This window comes from Lepidochelys olivacea (assembly GCF_965140295.1).
Source record: "Lepidochelys olivacea isolate rLepOli2 genome assembly, chromosome: 7".
In the NCBI taxonomy this organism is placed as follows: Eukaryota; Metazoa; Chordata; order Testudines; family Cheloniidae; genus Lepidochelys; species Lepidochelys olivacea.
This window is the reverse complement of record NC_140417.1, coordinates 117,762,627-117,786,669: the sequence shown is the minus strand read 5'-3', so window position 1 is coordinate 117,786,669 and position 24,043 is coordinate 117,762,627. Positions and strand designations below refer to the sequence as shown.

The 24,043-nt window shown below is 44.4% G+C and overlaps 1 protein-coding gene across 11 annotated transcripts in view; it reads left to right on the top strand.

Annotated features, from left to right (window-relative positions):
- Nucleotides 1-1,054: 1,054 nt before the first annotated feature.
- The window catches only part of ADD3 (adducin 3), a 185,671-nt gene continuing 162,682 nt past the window's right edge, over nt 1,055-24,043 (top strand). For 2 of the 11 annotated variants that reach the window (XM_084635283.1, XM_084635290.1), the window contains exons 1-3: nt 1,055-1,207; nt 9,623-9,758; nt 14,073-14,238. The gene's annotated coding sequence lies outside the window, so the exon portion shown is untranslated. Of the gene's footprint in view, nt 1,208-4,292; nt 4,579-9,622; nt 9,759-14,072; nt 14,239-24,043 lie in introns of those variants that run through there. The other 9 variants (XM_084635292.1, XM_084635287.1, XM_084635289.1 and 6 more) reach the window with 6 other exon arrangements.

The window sequence follows — 24,043 nt, the reverse complement described above, 5'->3', positions numbered from 1 at the left end:
GGCTGGGAGCTCAGCTTTGAAGGCAGCACCAACACAAGCAACAGTGCAGAAGTGAAAGTGACAATATCATATCATGCCACCCTTACTTCTGTGCTGCTGCTGGCAGCAGTGCTGCCTTCAGAGCTGGGCGCCTGGCCGGCAGCTGCCTCGCTCTGAAGGCAGCACAGAAGGATAGGTGGCAATATGCAATAGCCTCCCCTTCGATAGCTAGACTTCATGGTCTGTGACCCAGCCAGCAGCTGCCACTCTGTGGCCACCCAGCTCTGAAGGCAGCAGCACAGAAGTAAGGGCGGCATGGTATAGTATTACCACCCTTACTTCTGTGCTGCTGGTGGTGGTGGTAACTCAGGCCTGGGCTCCCAGCCAGCTGCCGCCACTCTCTGGCCACCCAGCTTGGAAGGCAGAGCCACCAACAGCAGCAGCGCAGAAGTGAGGGTGGCAATACTGCAATCCCCTTACAATAGCCTTGCAACCCCCGACAACCTGCCTTTGGGTCAGGACCCCCTCAGTTATGACATCATGATATTTCAGGTTTAAATATCTGAAACCATGAAATTTAAGATTTTTAAAGTCCTACGACCCTGAAATGTACCAAAATGGACTGTGAATTTGGTAGGGCCCTATCCATAAGGCAATTCATTCATATGGAAGATGATACATATTATTGTTTGTTGTTATTCCCTGGAACTGCATTGCACTGTCACTATTCTTTACCCATACACAGTAACTTAACAAGTAAAGATGGCAAGGAAAATATTCAGGCAGCATATTTGGCAGTTTATAAAGTTTATCTGAAGAGTAGCAAAGATTCTTTTGAAAGTGGGCAATTCCAGCTTTTCATTGAGTCATGCTCAAGCTTTTACTCAATTACTCCTTTAATATTAACCTTGACCTCCTCTGTTTATGCCATTTTCCCAGTCCAACCTCCAACTGTTTCCCGTATTTTGGGAAGGAAGTGGGGATGGGGGCGGGGGCGGGGAGCGGAGGAGAATCATGTCTCTTTAAGAAAAATGCTTCTTTGCTCCTGCCAGCGCCTAGTGGTAATATAGAGCCTCTCTAGTAAGTAACACACTTTACTATCCTCCAGCTTTGGAGCTGCTGCAGTGTGTCTGTGCAGCACTGCAGAATCCCCACCTACAGAAGAGAAAAACACACACACACACACACGCAGACATTGGCCAAACAGGAAGCCCTGGACGGCTGTTTGGTAAGTAAACTAGCAAATCTTGTATCCATTTCTTAAACAAATATGTAAAAGGTGGGGGGGGGGCGTGGATGGGAAAGGTTGTTCATACACATTTGAAATAGATTATGCTGCATGCTGTTTTCTGCCGCTCTCCCTGTGTCCCTCAACTGCTGGAGAGACAACTCCCCCCCCCCCGTCTGCCCTCAAAGCACTTTTTGCAGTATTAATCAGCATAAACTTTCATGCAACAAGAAATTTGGGAAGAGGGAGATTTTTTTTTTAAATGAGAGAAATATCTTGCTTTTTCCTCCAATCGCAGAGCCAAACATGGCAAGTCAAACGACATAATGCCATCATGTGCCTGGCAAAATCCCCATGTCCTAAAGCATCAAAAGGATGTGCTGATTTCCCGCCCCCCCCAATTTTCTGAAATAATCTGGGGGTGAAGGGGAGAATGAAGGGGAGTTGAGCGCTACTGTCCCAGATCTTAGGGTCAGCAATCGGGGGGGGGGAGAAACTGGGGGGAAGATCGGTGTGCCAAGACAAGCCTTATGCTTTCCTCCACCCCCTCAAAATACAAGAGGGTTGGGAGGGGGGGTTGCACCATCCTGTGAAGGAGGATGGAGCGAGTAGTGAGTGCTGGGGGAAGGAAGTGTGGGTGTGCCGGTGTCTATGTGAGTGGTATCTGTACATAGGGGAGATGGAAAGAGTTGTATATGGAGGAAATGGAGTGCAGCGTGTGCATGCTGGGTGTGAGCTGTGTGAGGAGGAATAAAATTGTGAATGTTATTTAGGACGCAAGGGAGAAATGGATTGAATTTGGGGGAAGGCAGAAAGGTGCCTGGGGAAATCATTCGAATTTTGGGCAGGGGTTGGACGGTGCCTGGATGAAATGGCTTGAATTTGGAGAGGGGGAATGAAGTTTGTAGGGGGAATATGAAGTTAGATGGGGTGGGGGTTGATTCAATATATGCGGATAGAGTGTGAATCGGAGAAATGGGAGAGAAATTAAGTGAATTGACGGCTGGATTGAGGGGAAAACGGTGTGACAGTGGAGTTTTTAGGGGGCATGGAGTAAGCGGTAGGAATACAATGGGTTGGGGTAACTGAAGGCGGTGTGCAATGAGCGGTAGGAATTAACTGGGACTAATTAACTGCAGTAACTGCAGGGGTTGCGGGGGGAGAGGGGGTAGGAATTAACTGGCTGGGGGTAATGAGGGGAGGGAGGGGTAGAGATGAATTGGGTGGAGGTAGCTGCAGGGCTTGGGGCAATGGAGGTGTAGGAATTGACATGGGGTAATGCAGGGCTAAGGGGTGGTGGGGCAATGGATGTGTAGGAATTAAGTGGGGGGTATGGGCAATGCAGGGGATGGAGGGGCAATAAAGGGGTAGGAATTAACTGGTGGTAGGGGCAATGGAGAGGCATTGGGGCATAGGGGCATTGCAGGGGTTGAGGCAGTGCAGTGGTGGAAGGGGCCTGGAGGGGCAATGCAGGGGATGGGGAATGGAAGAGCAATGCAGTGGCTGGAGGGATCGGGCAATGCAGGAGCTGGGGGGGCAGGAGGAGCAATGTAGGCAGTGGAGGGATTGGGGCAATGCAGGTGCTGGGGGGGGAGCTGGAGGAGCAATACAGGGGTTGGACTTGGAGGGGTTGGAGCAATGCAGGGGCTGGGGGGCCTGGGAGGGTGGGGCACTGGAGGAGCAGGAATTAACTGGTGGTAAGGGCAGTGCAGGGGCTGGAAGTGGTGGGGCACTGCAGGGGAGCGGGAGGAGCACTACAGGGGATTGAGGTGGTGGGGCAATGCAGGGGTAAGAATTAACAGTGGGGGGGGGTTGGGGTATTGCACGGGGGCTGCGGGGAGCACTGTAGAGTCTGGAGATGGTGGGGCAATAGAGAGATAAGAGTTAACGGTGAGGGGGGATTGGGGCAATGCATGGGGGCTGGGGGAGCACTGTAGGGGCTTGAGGTGGTGGGGCAATAGAGAGATAAGAATTAACGGTGATCGGGGGTTGGGGCAATGGAGAGGTAAGAATTAACGGTGTGGGGGGGTTGGGGCAATGCACAAGGGGTGGGGGAGCACTGTAGGGGCTGGAGCAATGGAGAGATAAGAATTAACGGTGGGGGGGGGTTGGGGCAATGGAGAGATAAGAATTAACGGTGTGGGGGGGTTGGGGCAATGGAGAGGTAAGAATTAACGGTGTGGGGGGGTTGGGGCAATGCACAAGGGGTGGGGGAGCACTGTAGGGGCTGGAGCAATGGAGAGATAAGAATTAACGGTGGGGGGGGGGTTGGGGCAATGGAGAGGTAAGAATTAACGGTGGGGGGATTGGGGCAATGGAGAGATAAGAATTAACAGTGGGGGGGGTTGGGGCAATGCACAAGGGGTGGGGGAGCACTGTAGGGGCTGGAGCAATGGAGAGATAAGAATTAACGGTGGGGGGGATTGGGGCAATGGAGAGATAAGAATTAACGGTGGGGGGGATTGGGGCAATGGAGAGATAAGAATTAACGGTGTGGGGGGGTTGGGGCAATGGAGAGGTAAGAATTAACAGTGGGGGGGGGGTTGGGGCAATGCACAAGGGGTGGGGGAGCACTGTAGGGGCTGGAGGTGGGGGGGCAATGGAGAGGTAAGAATTAACGGTGGTGGTGGGGGGGTTGGGGCAATGGAGAGGTAAGAATTAACGGTGTGGGGGGGTTGGGGCAATGGAGAGGTAAGAATTAACAGTGGGGGGGGGTTGGGGCAATGCACGGGGGGTGGGGGAGCACCATAGGGGCTGGAGGGCCTGGGGGTGGGGCAATGGAGGAGTAGGATTGAGGAGGGGCAGGGGTAATGCAGCTGGCTCGGGGAGGACATGCGGCCCCTGGGAAGCCGCCCCCCGCCGGCTGTGGTGGGGCGAAGGCCCCAGCGATCTGCGGGGGGCGTGCTGGGGGGGGCGGCTGTGCCTGCGAGGGGTCAGAATTCACGGGCTGGGTAGGGCCAGCGGGGGGGGGGTGGGGGGGGAAGAGGCGGGAGCGAGGGGCGGAGCTGGTCCGCCCCGCAGGCCCCGTCCTTACGGAGCCCCGCCCCCGCCGCCGCCGGCCGACAACAACAGACAGCCCCTGCGCCCCTCCCCCGCCCCCCCCGCGCGCAGCTCGGCTCCTCAGCCCGGCGCGGGGCCGGGAGAGATTCAAACTCGGCCGAGCGTTGGCGGCGCCCGCCGTGGAGAGGGACGGGCGCGAGCGAGCCAATGGGGGAGGGGCCGCTGCCAGATAGGGAGCCGCCGGCGCGGGTGGCGGGAGGAGGAGCCCAGGTGTCCCTTCCTGCCACATCCGGAGCTCCGCCGCCCCGCCCCCGAGGTGCGCTGTAGCCGAGGAGCGGCGGGGGATGCACAAAGGCGCGCTAGCTCCTGAGGTAAACAAACGTCTCTCTCCTGCCCCGGCCCTGGGGGGCGATTCAAGACTCGCCCCCCCCCCCTCCACGCTGGGCTGGCCGGGACGCCATGTGCACCCCCCCCACCGCATAGACTTCTTTCCCTGGGGGATGGTCCCCCAGCGGGGGGCTGTGGGGGGGGCCGTTGGGAGGGAGTAAGGGGGTGGCGGCGGGGGTGTGAGGGCTGTGCTTATCCCGGGCCCCTCGGCGGGAGGGGGGGCGTTCACACTGTTACACGCCCCACGCGGGAGACGCTGTGCCCCTGCTCTGCGGAGCTGTGGGGTGTTTGCCTGGGAAGCCAGTGGGGCTGGGGGGAGAGTTTCAAGGGGGGCACCTAGAGAGGCATTCACAGTGGTGTATCCCACCACGTGGGAGATGCTCCCCTTCCGCCCCCCCCCCATTAGCTCTGTGGGGTGTTTGTCTGGGAAGTCAGGGGGGCTGGGGTGAGGGTTTCCTAGTGTGTACGGGTGAGGTGTGATTTATTGGGCATCGCATGCAGAGATCCCCTTAAGGAGGGTGTGAGTCAAACGCTTCCTGTTCTCCCCCCTGCCCCCCCCCATCATTCAGTCCTGGGAGCTAGTTACCCTAAAATCCAACTGGGATGCATGTCCTGGGTGTATTTTGTTGTTTTTTTTTGAGGTGGGGGGGTGGATGTTTGGGTGAAAAGGATGGCTTTTGGAGGAGGGAGAGGAGAGAAGTGGGGCTTTATGGCTCATCCAAATTTAGTTCAAAACATTGGCCCGCAACCCCACTGGGTTCAAAATTAATGTGATGGTTTGTGGTAATCATCTTCAGGTGGGTGGAATTGTTTCTGGGGCTGTTGCATGATGTTGCAGTTTGGATGAAGAAATCCTAAATAAAAAGGAGGTATCTAAATGTTTGAAACATACCTAACAAGCTTCCTTTGTGTTCCTTTATAAAATAATCTAAAGTCTGTTCCCTCCTGTTTCTTCCCAATTCATAGATTCATAGAATATCAGAGTTGGAAGAGACCTCAGGAGGTCATCTAGTCCAACCCCCTGCAATTGAGTGTTTATGTTTGGATAGATCTAATGCAAGCATGTTGTGTTTACATGTATGTGTGCATCCTGCTGGGGCTGTTGGGCTTGGGGCTATGTAAATAAGTGGACTGAAGGGATTACCTGATGCCACCAGTATTTAGGGGAAAAGAGCATATCACTGTGAATTGGATGATCTAGGGCCCCTTGCACCCTCTGTAATTGTAAAACCTTTGCTCGCTCTATTGTTTCCATAAGTATAAGAACCTAGTAGTTGCCCGTGGGCCAGAGCCATCACTTTCACAGGTGTGAATGAATCATTTCTCATCCATATTCAGAAAAGAAGTGGTATTCATGTCCGTCCTTCCCCCTATTCTTGTTAGGCTGAGTAATATGATAGAGGTTGAAATGCAGTTGTTACTTTCATAGATATGAGTGTTACAGGGCTAATGTGGAACTTTATCTCAGTGAGGGTGTTTTCCTGGAGAGGAGCTGACGATGGAAGCGTCTTTCTCTTTACTGCAGTGCTGATCTAAAAAAAGTAGGATTTAAATAAAATGTCATCTCTGTTTGGAAAAATGTAGTATCAATATGTTGAGAGTCTTTAAACTACAGTGATGGGAAACTTTGGAGTGCTTGTAGGTCTGTATCTAGGAGAAACTTTTCTAAACCTATGTTCAAAGTGAGTAGTAGTTCTTATTACTTAAATTTAGCAGCAACTTTTTCATTGGCATGGATACAGAGATCTTAAAAATTCTATTCTATTATATATAGGTTCTTATACTCTGCACTATAGTATCTGAATGGCTTCCAGTAATGCATTAAGTGATGTGACTAACATCTGTCATGTATGGTTCATTCTCTCTTATCCCCTCCCCAGGGGAAGAACTGTGTATGTAGAGCAGTGTTTTGGTAGGGTTTGGAGTCTCATTTATTTTTAAACAGAAAGAAAGGTCGAAGTGTGCCTGACATTTGGAATGCAAGGTCGCAAGGTTTACGATGGTCCTTAGTTTCTGTAGGAGTTTATTCCACAGTCTCAGCTTGGACCCCAAGAAAGCTCTGTCTCCTCCAGGCCAGAAGTTTCACTGTGCCTGAGGAGTGGATATATCAGCTATGGTTTTCATTGCAGAGCTCTAGGCAATCTTCTAAATATGTTGGGACCACCAGCCCATTGATTACGTTTGAATACAAGTATGGAGATTTGAACTTGACCAGAGATTCTATGGGAAGCTACTCTAGAGCACTCCTAAACTAGGAACTGAATTGGCCAGCTGTGGCTGTGTATCTTTAACCAAAGGAGACTGAATAGTTTACAACTATGGTGCAAAATGCTTTCCTCTACCTACTAGCATCATGTTGTCATACTCAACTCTAGCTTCTACCAGCTTTTTTTCATCTGTGATCTGATCTTGTACAAGCACCAGACTATCTTGGTGGTAGTGCTATGGTTGTGTGGGGTGAAACAAAGGTAGAACTCTATGTAATTCACATAGTGCTGGTACTGTAGTTTATGGCATTTTACCTGCGTCCCTGGTGGATGGATATAATTGTTCAATAGGACTGAAGAGCGAATTGATCCTTGTGGGACTTGACAAGTGAAGGGTCTAATGGCAGAGGCATAGTGACCCATCACGATTCTTGGATTTAAATTATTTTAGTATATTCTGCTGGACCTCTGCCACCTCTCTTAAGTAGGACAACAGTTTCTTATGGTCAACAGGGTTGAGTGCTGTAGAAAGGGGAAGCCATTCATTTTCATCCTCCTGGACATCATCCGTTAACAGCAGGAGATCATCCTTCAATGCCACTAAAGCTGTTTCTCTCCTATGTCCTAGCGTGAATCCAGATTTGTGCCAGGCGTAGCATATTGACTTCAACTAGATAAGCTCGTACAGTGGAGTCGCATCTTACGCGCGGGTTAGGTTCTAAAGTCAGCGCATAAGGCGAAAATCAAATATAGTCAAAAAGAGAGAGAGACGGAAGAATGAAAGAATAAAAAAGGGAGAAAGACAACTTCAGCGTCGTTATGTGCAAACCGGAGTGCCTCAGGATGGCCAGGAGCATTGTCTATGATCAGCAACACTTTAAAATCAAGTCCTTTCTTTTCGAGGTACCTCTTGAGCTCCGGAATGAAACACTTATGGAACCAATCCGGAAATAATGGTGCCGTCACTCAAGCCTTTTTATTTGATTGCCAGAACGCAGGCAGGAGATTTTTGTTCTTGCCTTTTAAGGCATGGGGATTGGTAGCCCTGTAGAGCAAGTCCAGCTTTCTTAAATGCCTAGCTGCATTGCCACAAGACAGCACAGTCACATGGTCTTTAGGTGCTTTGAAGCCAGGGGCTTGTCTTTCTGATTTTTGAAGTGTAAGTGCAGTTGGACATTTTTTTTCCAGAAGAGCCTAGTCTCGTCAGCATTAAAAGCTTGTTCTGGAAGATAGTCCTTTTCCTCTATGATTTTCTTTAATTGTTTGGGGTAGGCTTTTGCTGCCTCTTCTTTGGCAGATGCAGCTTCACCAGTAGTCTGCACATTTTTGAGGTTGAAGCGGTTTCTAAAACTGTTAAGCCAACCTTGGCCGGCATTGAATTCCTTCTCATCGGAAGGCTGTCCATCTTCAGCAAGAGGTTTGAACAGCGCGCAGAGGCTAAGAGCCTTTTCTCGCAACGCGTTGCCATCGATAGGCACACGTTTATGGTTCATGTCTTCCAACCATAAGTTTAATGCCTTTTCAGTCTTCACTAAAGTCTTATCACGCACCTGGCTCATCACCTTAGCAGTTATTGGAGCACTTGATGCCACGGCTTGACGAATTTCTCTCTCTCAAATCTTGATGGCATGGATGCTAGATTCGTTGCGGCCATATTTACATGCCACGTTGGAGACTGACGTACCGTCTCAAGTCCAACACAGTCAGTTTTTCCTCCAGCATTGGAACAGATGACTGTTTCTTTGGTTGAGCACCAGATGAAGTAGTTGGCTTGCGTTTAGGGGCCATGTTGTATGAAAAATACGTATCTTTAAACACTAGAATCACACTCAGCGCGGCGAGATGCTCACCAGATCGGTGGTCAGCGATCGATCCAATGGGGGGCGATCTATTTCGTCTAGTCTAGACATGATAAATCGACCCCTCGAGTCCTCTCCCGTCGACTCCTGTACAGTACTCCACCGCCGCAAGTTATTGTTTTTCCTTTCTTTTTTTTTTTCCTGCCGACCTCATATAGTTGAATTCACGAAAGTTAAATGCACGTATGATGAAACTCCACTGTAGTTGGCCTTTGGCTTGATCCTCTGAGCTTGCTCAGAAATTAGTCTGATCCTGGGCAGTAGCTAGCTAGAACTGATGTATCCAGGTGGGTTTCTTCAGTGTCTGTTGTGCTATTGCAAGTTTGAAGGCGGAAAGGAAGATTCTTTTTCTAAATGAGGCATTGGCTATTTCAGCCACAAGTGTCATTGATTGCTCATGACCTTTTCACCTGTTAGGTATTCGCAGGTCTTGGGTTGAGACTCCTTTAGTGTGTCCAGTATTTCACAAGGAATGAAAGTACCGGACTTGGAGAATGCAGACAGGTTGGTTGCCGCCTGGTAGGCGGAGTGAAGCCATGCTGTTTGAAAAGCCTTTCTCTGTGTGTGTGATCTGATCAGTGAAGTAGGATGATGGATTCTGTTGTGGCCTGTAGGCGCTCCAGTTTCATGAACTGGTTTATCACCGTAGGATAGCTCCTTAGGTGGGATGTGGTAGCTTCAGTGGAGTGATAGGAAGGTTCTGTTGGTGGCTGTAATACAGTCTCAGCACAGGCTTTGAGAAATTTATATTTTATCCTGTCTGTTTCAGCCTTTGATTTCTACCATCAGTCCTTGAGTTTCTGACCCTCTCTCTTCACCCTGATGCAGGGTGTCAGAAAACCAAGGAGATCTATGTGGGAGATGGTGAGGGAGGGGCTATTTGGGGGGGGGGGAGTGGATTGATGGTCGAGGCTAGTATAAGTCATAATGATTCACTAGATCCTTGATTCTTTGTCCTACAGGCAGAGTTCTTGCTGTACTTTAGCATGCTTTGGAATTTGATGAGTGGCTAAGAGTCTTCATGGTCTAATCAGAGTCATTGGTCTTGTTGCCTGGGAGGTTGGAGAGCTCCGACTACTGTTTTAATGAGGTGATACGGTGAGTCCAAGTCCGCATCCTCTGATGACATTTAATCCAAAAACCAGGTCCAGACTGTGACTGGCTACATTGGCTGGAGCAGAGGTAACCCATGAAAGTTATAGGGAGGCAGTTGAGTTAGGGAGGAGTTGGGTTTTTGCATCTGCAGTATTGTTGATGTGAACGTTGAAATCTCCCAGGATGATGAGCCTGGGATATTCCCTTGTGAGCTATGGAAATGAATCAGGGAGCCCCTTTATGAACCCTTTAGTCTTTGGTGTTGTGTAAATGAGCACAGAATCTTAGCTATGGTTCTGTTTCTGTTGTTCATTCAAATGTATCCACTGAACTTGTCTTACCTGAGGCACCTCTTTTGGATGTTTGAAGAGAAGATGGGTGCAGTGATTCTTGCCTTTTCTGAGTCAGTGATAGGCTGAGCAGCCCAATACTACTCAATAGTCATGAACTAGCACAATGATTCTAGCCTTGAATTGCAAATGATGCAGGGGAAACTATTTTAAATCCAGATGTAGTCACTGATTTAAAAAAAAATAAAATATATTTTATTAGTGGATTTTTTCCTAAAAGCTTTCTTAAACAAAATGAAAATTTTTGTCTTAACCTACCCAGCCATGACTCATTTCCATTGAATCCAGCCTTTAAACGTACGTGTGACTCACCTGCTGGTGCATCCTCTGTTGGCTGGGCAGGGTGTAGCATGCTTTCCTGTTTTAGCACACCCTGCTGACTGACAGCCCTTCCAGCCATGCGGTGGTCTGCTGCTTCTTGCAAGTTGGTCTTCTCTCTGGGTGTTAGAGTTCCACCCCCCTCCTAGTGTATCAATAGACCAACAAATAGTAGTCTGTTAACTTCACATTGGCCCTTCAGTCTGAGTCTGGGCTCACTAGTCCTTACCCCCATGGTACTGGGGTGTGAGTGTGTATGTGGTTTTTGCTCAACCTTGGTAGGGGAACCCAGGGCTTCCCTCTCCACTATCTTCTGGTCCAGGGAACCTTGGAGAAGCAGTCAAGGCCTGACTACACCAACCCCCTCTGCCTCCCCGGACTACTTTCTACCTTGCTGTTTTTTGGACTTTTGCCTTAGCCTATTTGTGGGCTCCCTTAGCCTCTTCCAGAGCTGCTTAGCATTTTCTGCTATCCAGCTGGTTCTGCTGGAGGGCTGTTTTCTCCACTCACCTCACAAGATAGCCCCTACTCAGCAGGAGTCTTCTGCTCTCTGTATGTCCCTCCACCAATGTAAAGAATCCTGGGTGTAGCTGAGTGAGGCTGATTGTGGCCACAGGCTCTCATTAACCTCTTCAGGCCTAGTGTGAGGTTGGTACACCCCATCACAAAATTGTTCAATTTTGTGTAGCAGAAGATGATAGGTTAATATAGTGCCTTATATCTCAAGGTACACTACAAATTTCAGATATACAGGAATCATTTCAGATACCAATGAAATATAACCACTTCTGGAGGAGAATGTTAAATAGCTGCAGTATTACACAACACCACTACATAACCGCGTAGAGCAGAAAATGGAGAATCTATCCATTTGAAGTTACAAAGGAAATTAGGGTCCCGGTCCTACAAACTGACCAAATGGCCAGACTTGAGGCTATCACAGAGCTTTCCTGCTGCACCAGCATTTTCCTTGCATTATGTTTTGTAATGCCAGTTGCCTTATAAACAAAACAATGTGTTTGCTATATCATTTGGCACAAAGTAATGAATAAAAGCTATATGATGACTCCTAGGGAATGAGAATTTATGACTTGAACCATTAATGTGCTTCGAATAACCACTGTGGCATATGGTCTTGGTTGTGTATCTACTTCTTACAGTAACTTTCAGATAAATGGCATGTAGAGGAAATGCTTCCATTCCCGCCCCCCCCCCCATTTCAGATGCACTAGTATGTTGCCTAACCTCTAATGAAAGTGTAAAGTGTTGTTTGTTTTAAAATATGTCTCTAAATACCTTACTCATGTGTTTTTTTATGAACAGTTTGTGGCTTGGGTTACTAGTTAGCTGTGAAAAGATTATTAAACAGGAAAATGCTTAGAGGCTAATAGCTTCCCCCCTCCCCCATTTAAAAACATTAACTCTTATTCTTGTACTAACTTCTCAGTTTATACTTGAAAGTTTCAACCTGTTTGGGTACTAGGGTTGGATTTCCCCCTACTCCTCCTCATATCTTCACAATTCAGTATCTTCCACTTAATCAGAATAAAGAAAAGGAGGACTTGTGGCACCTTAGAGACTAACAAATTTATTTGAGCATAAGCTTTCGTGAGCTACAGCTCACTTCATCGGATGCATTTTATGCTCAAATAAATTTGTTAGTCTCTAAGGTGCCACAAGTCCTCCTTTTCTTTTTTCGGATACAGACTAACACGGCTACTACTCTGAAACTTAATCAGAATAGCTGTTTTATCAAGACATTGTCTTTGGAATTTATTTAAACTAATATTAACAAATGGTAATAACTGCTGCTTAGTTGGGATGGTACTGTATTAACATAAGTTCTACTTATTGGGTTGTGATGGTTAAACACATTACAGAGGTCTCATTCTCCTCCTTGGTCTCCTAAAGGCTTTGTCTTCACTAGGAAAAAAGCTAACGTGGGGGAGTAAGAACATACTTATGTGGTAGCTAAAACAAGGTAAAATCCTAGTGAAAACAAGTTGGGTTATGGCCTTAATATGTGTCAGCATGTTAAGGTAAAGACTAGTGGGGGAGCCTGGGAGTTACCTTAACCTTCTAACTCATGTGAAAGCTATAACTTGCCTTGTCTCCACTAGGAGTTTACCACATTAGCCACACCTTCTTCCTAGTGAAGGTAAGGACTTGTAGCCTGTTCCTGCTCCCGTTGAAGTGAATGGGATTCTTGTGGTTTACTTGGGTGAGTGCAGGATTGACATCATATTAAGTTGTCAAAATAATGATTCAAATGAAGAAATCAAGATGAAATGCAGGGAGTCAAAAATTTCCTCCCATTTTGTTTCACTTTGATTCTCAATATCCTGCCTAGAGCATAGAGGGTGTCCAGTTTTAATTGTGGAAAGCAGTTTTAAACAATCTGCTGTGCTGGCTCAAAGAAGAGGATTCTGTTGAATCACTTCTAAAGTTCGCTTTAGTTTTGTCTTTCTATTTCTAATTACATCTATTTGTACATGTACTTTTCCATCTTAAGTTATATTTTTAACTCTATTACCTTTACATTTGACTGACTACAGACAGTGTGCATAGTGATGCATACTATTATTTATTACATGCCCTTTGTGATATAGGTCAGAGGCCAGCCAGTTCTGGGACTCGTGGTAAATGCTGTACAGATTTATAGTAAATGACTGTGCCTGCCCCCAAAGAGTTTACAATCTAAATGCAGTTGCATGTGTATTTCCCTTATAAATGGTACGGTCACTACCTTGTAACTCTCAAAGTTGTACTCTTTTGGTTCAAATTTGGTATGCTTGCTCTTTAGCAGGAAGGGGTTTCTTTTAAGTTTAATCAAAAACAGTCAAGCCCTTTTTCAATATAAAGTGGTCTGGAAAATGCTTATTGTCTTTGCAGAAAAATACTTTTGAATTTAACAGCCCTACCATATCAATGGAAGTTCATAGAAACTTGAGATTTGGTAGTGATATAAACCCTAGGATGTAGATTTGCCTTTTGTTGGTCTGGGGATGATTTTGCCGGATTATAAAAGCCTATAAATGTTTCATTTATATTCATTGTTACTCTTAATATTTGACATAATTCAGTCTCCCAAAGTTTCTTGGCAGTGTGTATACATATGTATATTAATGCACAAAATATGATGTGTACGGTTGCTCTAGGCATAACATGCCTAACACACAACCACCAAAGCAAAGAAATAATAAAAAATAATTTAAGGCATCTAACATGACACAGTTTATTCCTCCAACCAGACTCTCACTTTACCACTAGAATAACCACCATGCAGCCTGAACAATAAACTGCAGTCGTAACTCTGTTCTAGTAGGGATGCCAGCCTTCCAGCATCCCGTATCCCAAACTGCCTGCCACCATAAACAGCCAGATTTCTCCTAGCCTTCTCCTCTGTTTTGCACTATTCTGGAAAATCACACTTACACATACCTGAATGCTGCCTGAGTAAGGTATGTTCTAGTGGTGAATGCTCTCATGGAGCTCCTGGTCTCTGACAAACCAGCAGTTACTTCAGAGGGGACCACGGTCACTTTGAAATTGTTCAGTGGGCTCAGGAGCTTTGCTCAGGAGCCAGCAGAGGATCTTGGTGAAGCTGTTTAACCCATTCAGTAACACATCTCCTAATCTCGTTGAACAGTTTCCCATAGATCCTGATCTTCAGCAAAACAGCAGTACTGTGTTGAAGAACCTGGTCTCATGGACTGAAACTATTCAGATGATTCAGGAGCACTAGCGAACTCGCTGAATAGTTTCACTAAGCTCCTGGACAACAATGAGCCAACGGTAGCTGCTTCATAGAAGATGTAGGTTGTCGTCATAAATCATAATCTCCCTCAGCTAAGTGTGACACAAACCAAGTTGTGATGTAAAAACCTAATTATTATATAACCCCAGAGAATCCACCAAATTCTCACAATGCACTTTTTTTTTGTAACTCTCTACAGTTTGCGGTTTTTAAATTAATGGGGCTCAAATTTTGAGACTCAGAATGTGAACTTCTGGGAGGCCAATTTGTAATTGACTAGAATGCAAACTAATTAACCAATTTAAAAAAGAAAACTTCAGAAAATGCAAGCTTTACTCAGAGATAATGGTAGAGATTTGGGGGGCAGATATTCTGTGGGTTTTTTTTTTGTTTTTGTTTCATACAGAGAGCTTGAACTTCTGCTTTAAATGCAAAACTGAACATAAGTTTAAATAGGGTAATGCGTTGGCACTGCCATAACAGGAAAAAAACTCTGTTGAATAATGATATTTTGGTCTAACGAGGTCTTCGATGGTTCTTTCCACAGGGAGGACCTGACCATGTGCCGCTATCTACAGTGGGTGATCCCAGCATAAGCCCAGTCTACCAAAAGGGGGCAGAGGCAGGGGTGGCTCTGCCCTTGATGGGCCTTCTTAAGTTTCTCCAGATAGGTGATCAAAATGAAAGTCACAAACATTAATGTATTCAGGGATACTCCCTCCCTGTGGCTCCAGCAAAGAGGTGGGGACAGTGAGTCTACAGTGCTGCCTATGATTCAGCTCCAACATGGGGGGAGGTGGGGTGGGTTGTGGAAGTTGCTCTGGCTGGGTCTCTGAGTTAGGGTCAGCGTCCATCTTATCCTGGTAGTCCGTTGTATTGTCCTCAGGGTCTGGGTAAAGGTCTCGTGGGTAGGAGTTGGGAGGCAGAGCCAGCTCTACTACGAGGGCCTCTCTGGCACCTTCTGTGTCCAGTGGGATCTATACACCCCATCACACTTGGGATTCTGCTGAATGCACACGTGTTTAATAAAGTAGAATGAAATTTCGGGTTTAATGGGTATTATAGTGGTGCTCAGAGGGTCCAGTCAAGATTGAAGGCTCCATTGTGTTAGATGCTATACAAACCTTGTAGAGCTTACAGTCAATCAAAACCATGCTGCACAGTTCTAGAAGCAGATGTGGTTCTTTGGGATTTCATATAGCAAGAATCCTCAAATGCATCTTTTGACTTGAGTATATACACACACAGAGAGACAACGTTCTTCAAGTGATTTAAAATCTGTTATTTTCCTAAATCTTGCAGGATGGAATTCAGAAAGTTCACTGTCTACAATATTTGCCTATCTAACTGCCAAAGATATACTCTCCAAAGGTGACTCTAAAATAAAATTATCATACAGAAATTCATGCTGTCTTCTATTCTCCATTATGTAATCTCTGTCCCCATCAAAAATTTAAAATGATTTTTAGGGTATGAAAGAATATATCTTTTCTATTTGATGGATATTATGGTGAATACAAGTTAGAATTCTTGCTGGCCTGCTGATGGTACGGATTGGATTGAATATTTAAAATTTGTTGTTAGTCTTTTATACTTGATTCATGGCTGGCTTGGCATTCAAAGAAGGTATTCATATTCTATGTTAAATATCTTTAAAAGACTTAAAGAGCACAGTTAAAATACTTTGCAGATCTCTCCAAATATGTGCTTAGTTAGAACAAAGAAAATTCAGTTTCTAAGACTGAAGGCCAAATGTCCAAAGTACATCATTCTAGTAAAATTTTTATTATTTTTTTTGTAATAAAAAAGGACAGTTAACTCGAGCAACTGATTACAAAAAACTATATCCAGATGTCATGTGTTTTCTTCTGCAATAATAGGCAGTGCTGTGCTTTGAAAAACAATTGGTAAGAGACAGGCCAAAGTACGCCTATAGCCAGCAAAACACGTTTTATGAGTTTTTTCTGATCAACATAGTCAAACATCAAATAATAAACTAAACATTTGAGGGAGGGGAGCAGGGAGGAATCAGCAAGTATGTCAGTTTTTTATTTTGTTTTTGAAAATCGTAACTTCATTTATATTGTCTTCAGTGCCTTCATGTTGCTGGGCTCCAGATAACATGATGAAGGGATACCTTTTGAAATAAGACATGCTATTTAGATCCCAAATAAAAGCTTCCTGGTGAGGTTTTGCAGGATGTGGGGGTTTTGTTGTGTATTTAAATAGTGTTCTATGATGTTGTGTACCTGAACACAGCAATATAGTGCTAGCATGAGAGAACCATGAATCAAAACTGACTAGAAATAATATTTGAAACTAAACAGTGTAGCTTTCTTGTCCAAGCAGAATGAAGTGCAAATTATAAACAGCATAAAGTAAATTCAGTTTTTTTAAAAGTCTAATGTTTTGGTGTTAACACTATTCAGATCTAAGATTCTTCCTGTATCCTTAAACAGGTGGCATAGTGGGAACGTGGATTCAATTTTTACATCCATTATCTTCTGAGCCAACATACTTGAAAAAACTGAAATATTTGATTCTGTTCTTCTCTTTCCACTTAATATTGACATTTTTGTTGTGCTTTGCTTAAAGCTATGGTACTACTATAAATATTGGTCTGCTACTAATTAAAGTAATTTAATCACTAGGGGAAGTTAAATTCATTGTGTCAGGTAATATCTGATCTAGCTCATAAGAGAAAATATAGCCTGCAGCTTTGCATATATGTGTTATGACACCATTTTTTTTCCAAACGGACAATACTCGTTGCTGTAAGTCTGTAGTACTACTTTGTAATATAAATCTAATGTTGCCATTCCTGGGAGTAAAATTGAATTTCACCGACTCCCATCTCTACCTGTGCCAACAAAGGTTTTGTTTAAGTATACATGCAAACAATAAGGCTCTTTCATACAAGGTGACCTTTGATATATTTTGCCTTGAGATATCACTGGGACATGTTGTAAAGATTTTAGTTACAGCCCCCAATTAACTATACCATGCCAGTGGTTAGCTGTCAAAACTTGTTTGAAGATGACAGTAAAATGTTTTATTTGCCTATTAAGGTTATGTAGAGGTCATTTGTTACTATTTTTTTCTCCCTATAAGTATACACGCAGCTCCCATTGATGCTAATGGTTATAACATGAAATATACCTGACCAGGTTCATAATTACAGAAAATACATTGGTTCAAAGTACAGAACTGGCAGGTGCAATATTTGTATATCTATCTTTTTAGACTGATCTGCTTATTGATTAACGTGGGGAAATGTGTATGATGCCTATATTTTAAATGAAAAGCTGTCAAGGGTGACGTAGCACAAAATGCAACCCTTCCATTCCCATCTCTAACTCCCTTTCCTTTCCCCTGTTGTCCCCCAGTAAAAGAAACTAAACATAAGCCTATTTTTTGTTCCAGAAACTTATTTGCTCTCAGGAACAGAATGGGCAAAGATAAACTTGCAAATGAGATTCACAATGTCAATAAATCGCACTTTTTTTTTTTTTAAGTTGCCCATTTTAATGCTGGAATTTCAGCAGTGCTAAAGCCCTTCGTCGAAAGGGCTGTTAAAGGTTTTTGTATCCTCATTGGAGACGGAAAGGTTTATTTTAAAAAATATTGGTTCTACCAATCTTTAGACTATACCTCTGAAGTTGCTACCATAAGTCCCCATCCTGAAATCAGATACACACAGGCACAAGGGTCTACCTGCATAGATAAGATTGTAGGACTGGGATCATAGTTTGTGAGTATAAGAATGTAAAGAGATCAGTTGCTTAACTGTAATAAAGATTGAGTCCTTTGTGAAACCCAGCCAAAATATGGAAAGAGTCATTGCTGCATGTAGTTTGGTAGATTTTTCAGGTAAGAAGGGCTTCCAAAAATGGAAAGGCCTGGCCACTTATATGAGGCTTTGAGATGTAATATGGCAGCTGTTTGGTTAAAGTTGTTCTTGGTACAGGACGCTGACAGAAAAGCTGTTTCGGTGGTGGTAGAAGCACTTTTTGGTGGGTCCATATGGATAAAAGATCTCCCTCCCCCTCAGTGCAGAGGCGGTTTGTTTGATTTCCCCATAGCTTGAAAATGGAGCATGGTGGAAGGCTTATCAGAGTAGTTACTTTGGGACAAATGTGACACTGGTGAATCTATGAAGGTTTGCGATTACTAGAGGAAAATCCACAAGGAGATGCATGGCAGCTTTCAGGAGGCTGAAAGAGAGATGGCACTTTCTTGCAGAGTTTGAAAAGCCAATTCTGCTCTCTGAGTTTGTCAGAGTTTGGAGAGTTCATTCCTTTGGAGCACTGGGAATTTAAGGGGAAAGTGTGAGAAAAGTTTTGGTTCTCCTCCCAAATACCAGGACTGTCTGGGCAAGAGGATATTCAGGGACTGAAGAACCTATATGTATTGGCACCAATGTGGGTGGAAGATAAGGAGTGGTAAAGCTGCCATTTCTGTAGTAGTAAGTGTTAGAGCATGTGTAGTGGCTTTACTCCAGTCCTTTAGCGGTTTTATCTTTTAATGGTTGGGGTTTTTTTTTTTTTGTTTTTTTTTTAAGTTTTCTATATTTCTAAAGGACTTGAACCAGGAATAGGATCTGAAATATATTTTGCGTATTCTGGAAAATGTTTGGTTTACTTGTGGTCCTCCGCGGCCCCACCCCACCCCTTCCCCTCATTGGAGAGTGAAGTTTCTTCTATAGAAGAGGAGCTACAGTAAACTTTCTCTGGGGTAAGAACACCATCCTCAGTGAAGAAGTCCGTCAAAATTTTTGTAACTGTTCCATTCGTTCAAGTCTGTCTGTACAGGATCTCCCCTCATCCTGGTTAGTATGAGGGCAGGTAATAGCACCAGAAAGTGCCAGTAAAAAAATCGGTCCCTTCTTACTATGAAATACTGTAGAATTGAAGTGTGTTCGTTATTATCAAAACTGTATAGCTTGTTAATGATCCTGTGTTTCTTGAAAATTCTCCCTGAGTAGATGGCAGAATCAGACCCATATCTGACTGTTACTTTGCATGCTTGATATCTTCATTTGTGTGTTTGCCTTGAAATTTTGTGTCTGGTTACAGCCTGCTGACATTTGCTGCAATGACACTTCAGAATACATTTGTGTTTGGAGATGATGGTGAGAGATATTGAGCTATAGCATGAGGATGAGCAGATTAATAGCTTGCATTAGAACTCCATCAGACACTTCAAACTGTACGGGAGTTAAATTGACATGAAGTCATAAATATACATTTTCAGAATCCAGCTACAGCTGAAATACAAGACAAGTTTGATGTACATGAGTAGAAATTTTTTGCTGGGGTTATTTTTGGAGATGCAGACATAAAATACGAGACTCAAATGGCATATGAATGCATATACCAAAGTGTGATACGTTGTCTTTTGTCTGCATTATCCACATAATTGAAATCTTTCTTCTACAGCCCAAAGGGAAATCCATAGTGTAACTTCTTGGAAATAGCAGCAGAGTCCTGTGGCACCTTATAGACTAACAGATGTATTGGAGCATAAGCTTTCATGGGTGAATACCCACTTCGTCGGATGCATATAGTGGAAATTTCCAAAGGCAGGTATATTTATATATTGCATATTTATACCTGCCTCTGGAAATTTCCCCTCCCTCCCCGCACCTCCTGATCAGCTGTTTCATGGCATGCAGGAGGCTCTGGGGTGGGATGCGGGAAGAGCAAGGGCACTGCAGGCTCAGGGAAGGGGGCGGGAAGGGTGGAGTGGGGGCACTCGATCCACTCTTCTACAGAAAATTCACCAGCCTCCAGGTTGGGAAGTATCATTGTACTTAAACCAAATGTTTCAATAAGTTAAAGCTATTTTGCTGTAACAGTAAGTTGACCTCAAAGAGTTGACAAATTTCTGTTTATTAAAAAATGTTCCTCATATATTTGCACCAAGAGATGTTCTTCACGTTGTGCTCCTTATTCCTGCATGTATGAACACTCAAACCTGCCATCTCCCCTATGATAAATGGGGCAAGAGGAAGAGCAAGAGAGTCACATGTGCACGTGCACCAAAAAAAAAAAAACCACTGAGCCAACAAGATAGCTACATGCCTTATTGAGCAACCATTTGATAGTCTGTAGTAGAGACAAATAGCAAAGCAAGCAGATATATGCTAGGCCAGAGGTGGCCAACCTGTGGCTCTGGAGCCACATGCGGCTCTTCAGAGGTTAATATGTGGCTCCTTGTCTAGGCACCGACTCCAGGGTTAGAGCTACAGGCGCCAATTTTCCAATGTGCCGGGGGGTGCTCACTGCTCAACCCCTGGCTCTGCCACAGGCCCTGCCTTTGTTGCATCTAGGAAGCTCAGTGAGTCTTTGTCCACTGTGTAAAATGTATTCTGCAACATCTAGATAAAAATAATTTCTCTACTTTTTCCTTTGGTCTTAGGAATGGATGTGTAGTTCTTATTTATATAAAATTGGTTTAAAACAATGAAATGAGGTAAATTAGTACGCGTAACATTGTTGAAGACAGTGCTTTCCTATAATGTTAGTCTGATATCTCACTTAGCTTGAGATGTATATTCGTTAGGTATTAGCATTTTGTCAGTAATGTTTTTTGTGTGAGTTCAGGAATCTGCTTCAGAGTAGCATACAACCAAAACTACTAATGGCATGTATGCTTCTGAAAGTAGTGAAAATCTCTCTTCTCTTCCCACCCAGACACTGATCCAAATAAAAGGAATAGAGGCTGGTAAATTTGGATTCTCCTGTTGTTTAACACAACTTCTAGAGATGACAGAAAGCTGTTAATTGTTTACTTTCCCCAAGTTAGGTCAGTTAGTCTCTGTGTATGTGGCAAATGACACTCCCAATATTTATACTGTATGTATTATCTGCCCTATAAATAGACCTTCACATCCTTCCCATTCCCCCCAGATTTCCAATGCCTCCTTTCTAAAGTGGGAACCCCTTCAAGAAGGGTGTGGTGATCGTCTTGCAGGCATGAGGTGTGAATATTTTTTTATTGCTCCTTGTGAATTCATTGCATATGAAAAGTCCTGGAATATCAGTCCTAGAGACTTGCAATCCTTTATCTGCAGAACAGATAGAACATGGACAATGGCTTACCACTCATCAGCAATATACCTCAATTTTATTTCTGAAGAGACCATCATAGGGTGGGGTAAAGTAATTCAGTATGCATGCTCATTCATTCCTTGCCATAGCTACCAAGTACCAATATTGGTGTGATACAGACACTAGTGTCCTAGGAATTGGATTTGAAATTAGCTACCTTAAATTGCATATGTTGGTTTGTCTGAATGATGGTAATGACATTGTCCATTTCTGACTACACATGGATTTGAACTAGTGACCCTAGAAGTGAAAATGTCATGTAAATTTCTTAATAATTCTGTCATCCTCTCTCCTCCTGAGACAGTGGTTTTATTTGCTGTCCCAATGAGAATTTAGCAGAGTTTCTAGCCATATACTTGTAGCCTGTGTAATTCACTATTCACATTTCTAAAGCAAAAGACAGATATTAGGAGTGTGAATATCTGCCACCAGTGCAGACAGTGGGTTTGCTGTTCTCACATGGTAGGTATTTAGAGATATTAATAATTCATAGATTGTAAAGCCAGAAGGAACAACTGTGATAATCTTATATGACCTTGTAGCAGGGTGGTCACCTGCTCCAGCCTTAAAGGGCTTAAAACAGTCCAGGAGAGGGCTGTGGCTGGGAGCAAGCAGTTCCCAGGCTGATTCGGGGAAGCAGACTCAGCTGTGGCCATGCTCCAATCAGGGCTCAGTTGGCCCTTATAACAGGGCAGTGGGCCAGGAGCAGACACTCTCACTCTCTGCCTTTAGAGGGAGAAGGGCCTGGCTGCTGGGGAGTCTACCAGAGTACCTGAGGTGCAGCAGGACTGGAGGAAGGTCAGAGGAGCTGGGGAGCTCCGGCCTGGAAACCCCCCAGGCTGCAGGCCTAGTGGAAGGCCAAATAGGTAATGGGGTTGCAGAGGGCAGCCCAAGGGGTAGGCAGAGGCAGCAGGTCCAAACCCCCTTTGGCTCTGATGATTGGCTTATACACTGCAGTCCGCCCCAGTGTGCAGGGGCTCAATGGTGACTGGCAGTAGCCAAAGACTGAGGCGAGGTGGGGCTAGTGGGTGGGGGCTCCCTGGGGAGGGGAGATCCAGAGACTGGTGGGGGTATTGCCAGGGAGCAGCACCCTGGGTAAAAGGGGCACCGGGGTCCAGGAGGGATACAGGGGCCAGCGGCAAGCAGGACACCGGCCTGCAGAGGGCAATCCGGAGGCTGGGAGAGCTAATTCCCTGAGACCAGTCGGAGGCGCTGCAGGGGTGAGTCTCACGCCGCTACAGACCTCCTATATTACAGACCATAGAACTTCCCTGAATTAATTTCCATTTGAAATGGAGCATATCTTGTACTTAGCACCCAGATATCTTTCTTCTTTCCATATCTCCTCCAGCAGAAGGGCTTCCTTAGTTGGAAGAAAAAAATGATCTACTTCAGGTTAAGGTAGATCCTCTGCCCTAGAATGCGTTTGGATCAACATGGGGCTTATAAAGGGAAAAAAGCAGAGGAGGAAAGGGAGAAAATGCTCCTCATGTTTCTCTAACTGCCTCTTTTCATCGTGAGCCCTTTCTGCTCTGTGTCCAGTATCGGTATTTATCACGCTTGTCTGGGCCTTCTCCAGTCAAACTACAAAAGCAGCTGCAACTGGCCACAGTGAGAGTGGTATGTTTTTATATAGAGCAGTATAAACAAGTCATTGTCTGTACTGACTTTGCTAGTTCTTTTTATGTAGCCTATTGGAAAACTAAGCAAATATCTAGATAAATTGATGTACTCTCCTGAAGACCTCTGCATACTGTGGTTGAGAACCACTGACCTAGAAGGTTCCTAAATCTTCATTTATAAGTCCCTTTTGTTTCTGGAATATCCAACACCAGATCAAAAGTAAAAACTGAAAGGCGCTGATTAATTTTAATTTTCGCCTCATGTCAGCAGAAAGCTCTTGACTAATAGAATCAAAATATTGGTAATTATGGAAAATAGGCTTTATAAATGTGATAGCTAAAGGACTTTTTTGTCAAAGTAAGGATGGCAATGGTGTTTGCTGTCAAAATTACATTCAACAAAAATTAATATACTGTCAAAGAGCTAGTCTCTGAAACCTGCTGCTGAGGTGTCAATTTCTGATTGTGTTTCAGGGTCTCCAGAAGTTTCACTGTGTTGTATTATTTAGTTAGACTATACAGTCTTCAGTGTAGTTACTTAAGGAATATTACCAAAATAATACTGGTTCAGTCAAACAAAAGATGCTTTAGTTAAATAGACTATGGCTGTGTCTTAAAAATAACAGCCTTGTCTGTGTCAGCACATTTTACAGCTTTGAACAATCTGCTACTGACTTCTAAAGGCAAGAGCTTCTGAAAATTGTTTTGTTTTGTCACATGTATTACCTACGGTAAGCATGAACTTGTTTTCTGTTGGTAAGCATTTGGCACTAGTTGAATCAAAAAGGCAGATTTTGAAAATTGACACTGTTGACCCACAGTAGCTGAAATATGCCAAGAACTTGACTAGATTGTTATAGATGTGGCCTAAAAGAAAACAAGGAAATGCCAAATTATAAACTTAATATAGTGACTTAATACACTTTTGTTTACATGTTGCCTTTTTTACATTAAATGAAAAAAGTTGATTTAATAGTCATTTTCTTTATGGCTAGGTATAAGAATTACTTGCATTCTTGAAAGCATAATACTGAGAGGAAGAGAGCATAATAAAATACAAGTTAAAAAGCAAATTTATTGCATGTTAACTAGCTAATTAACTTTAACACAGTGAGCCACAGTTGACTTA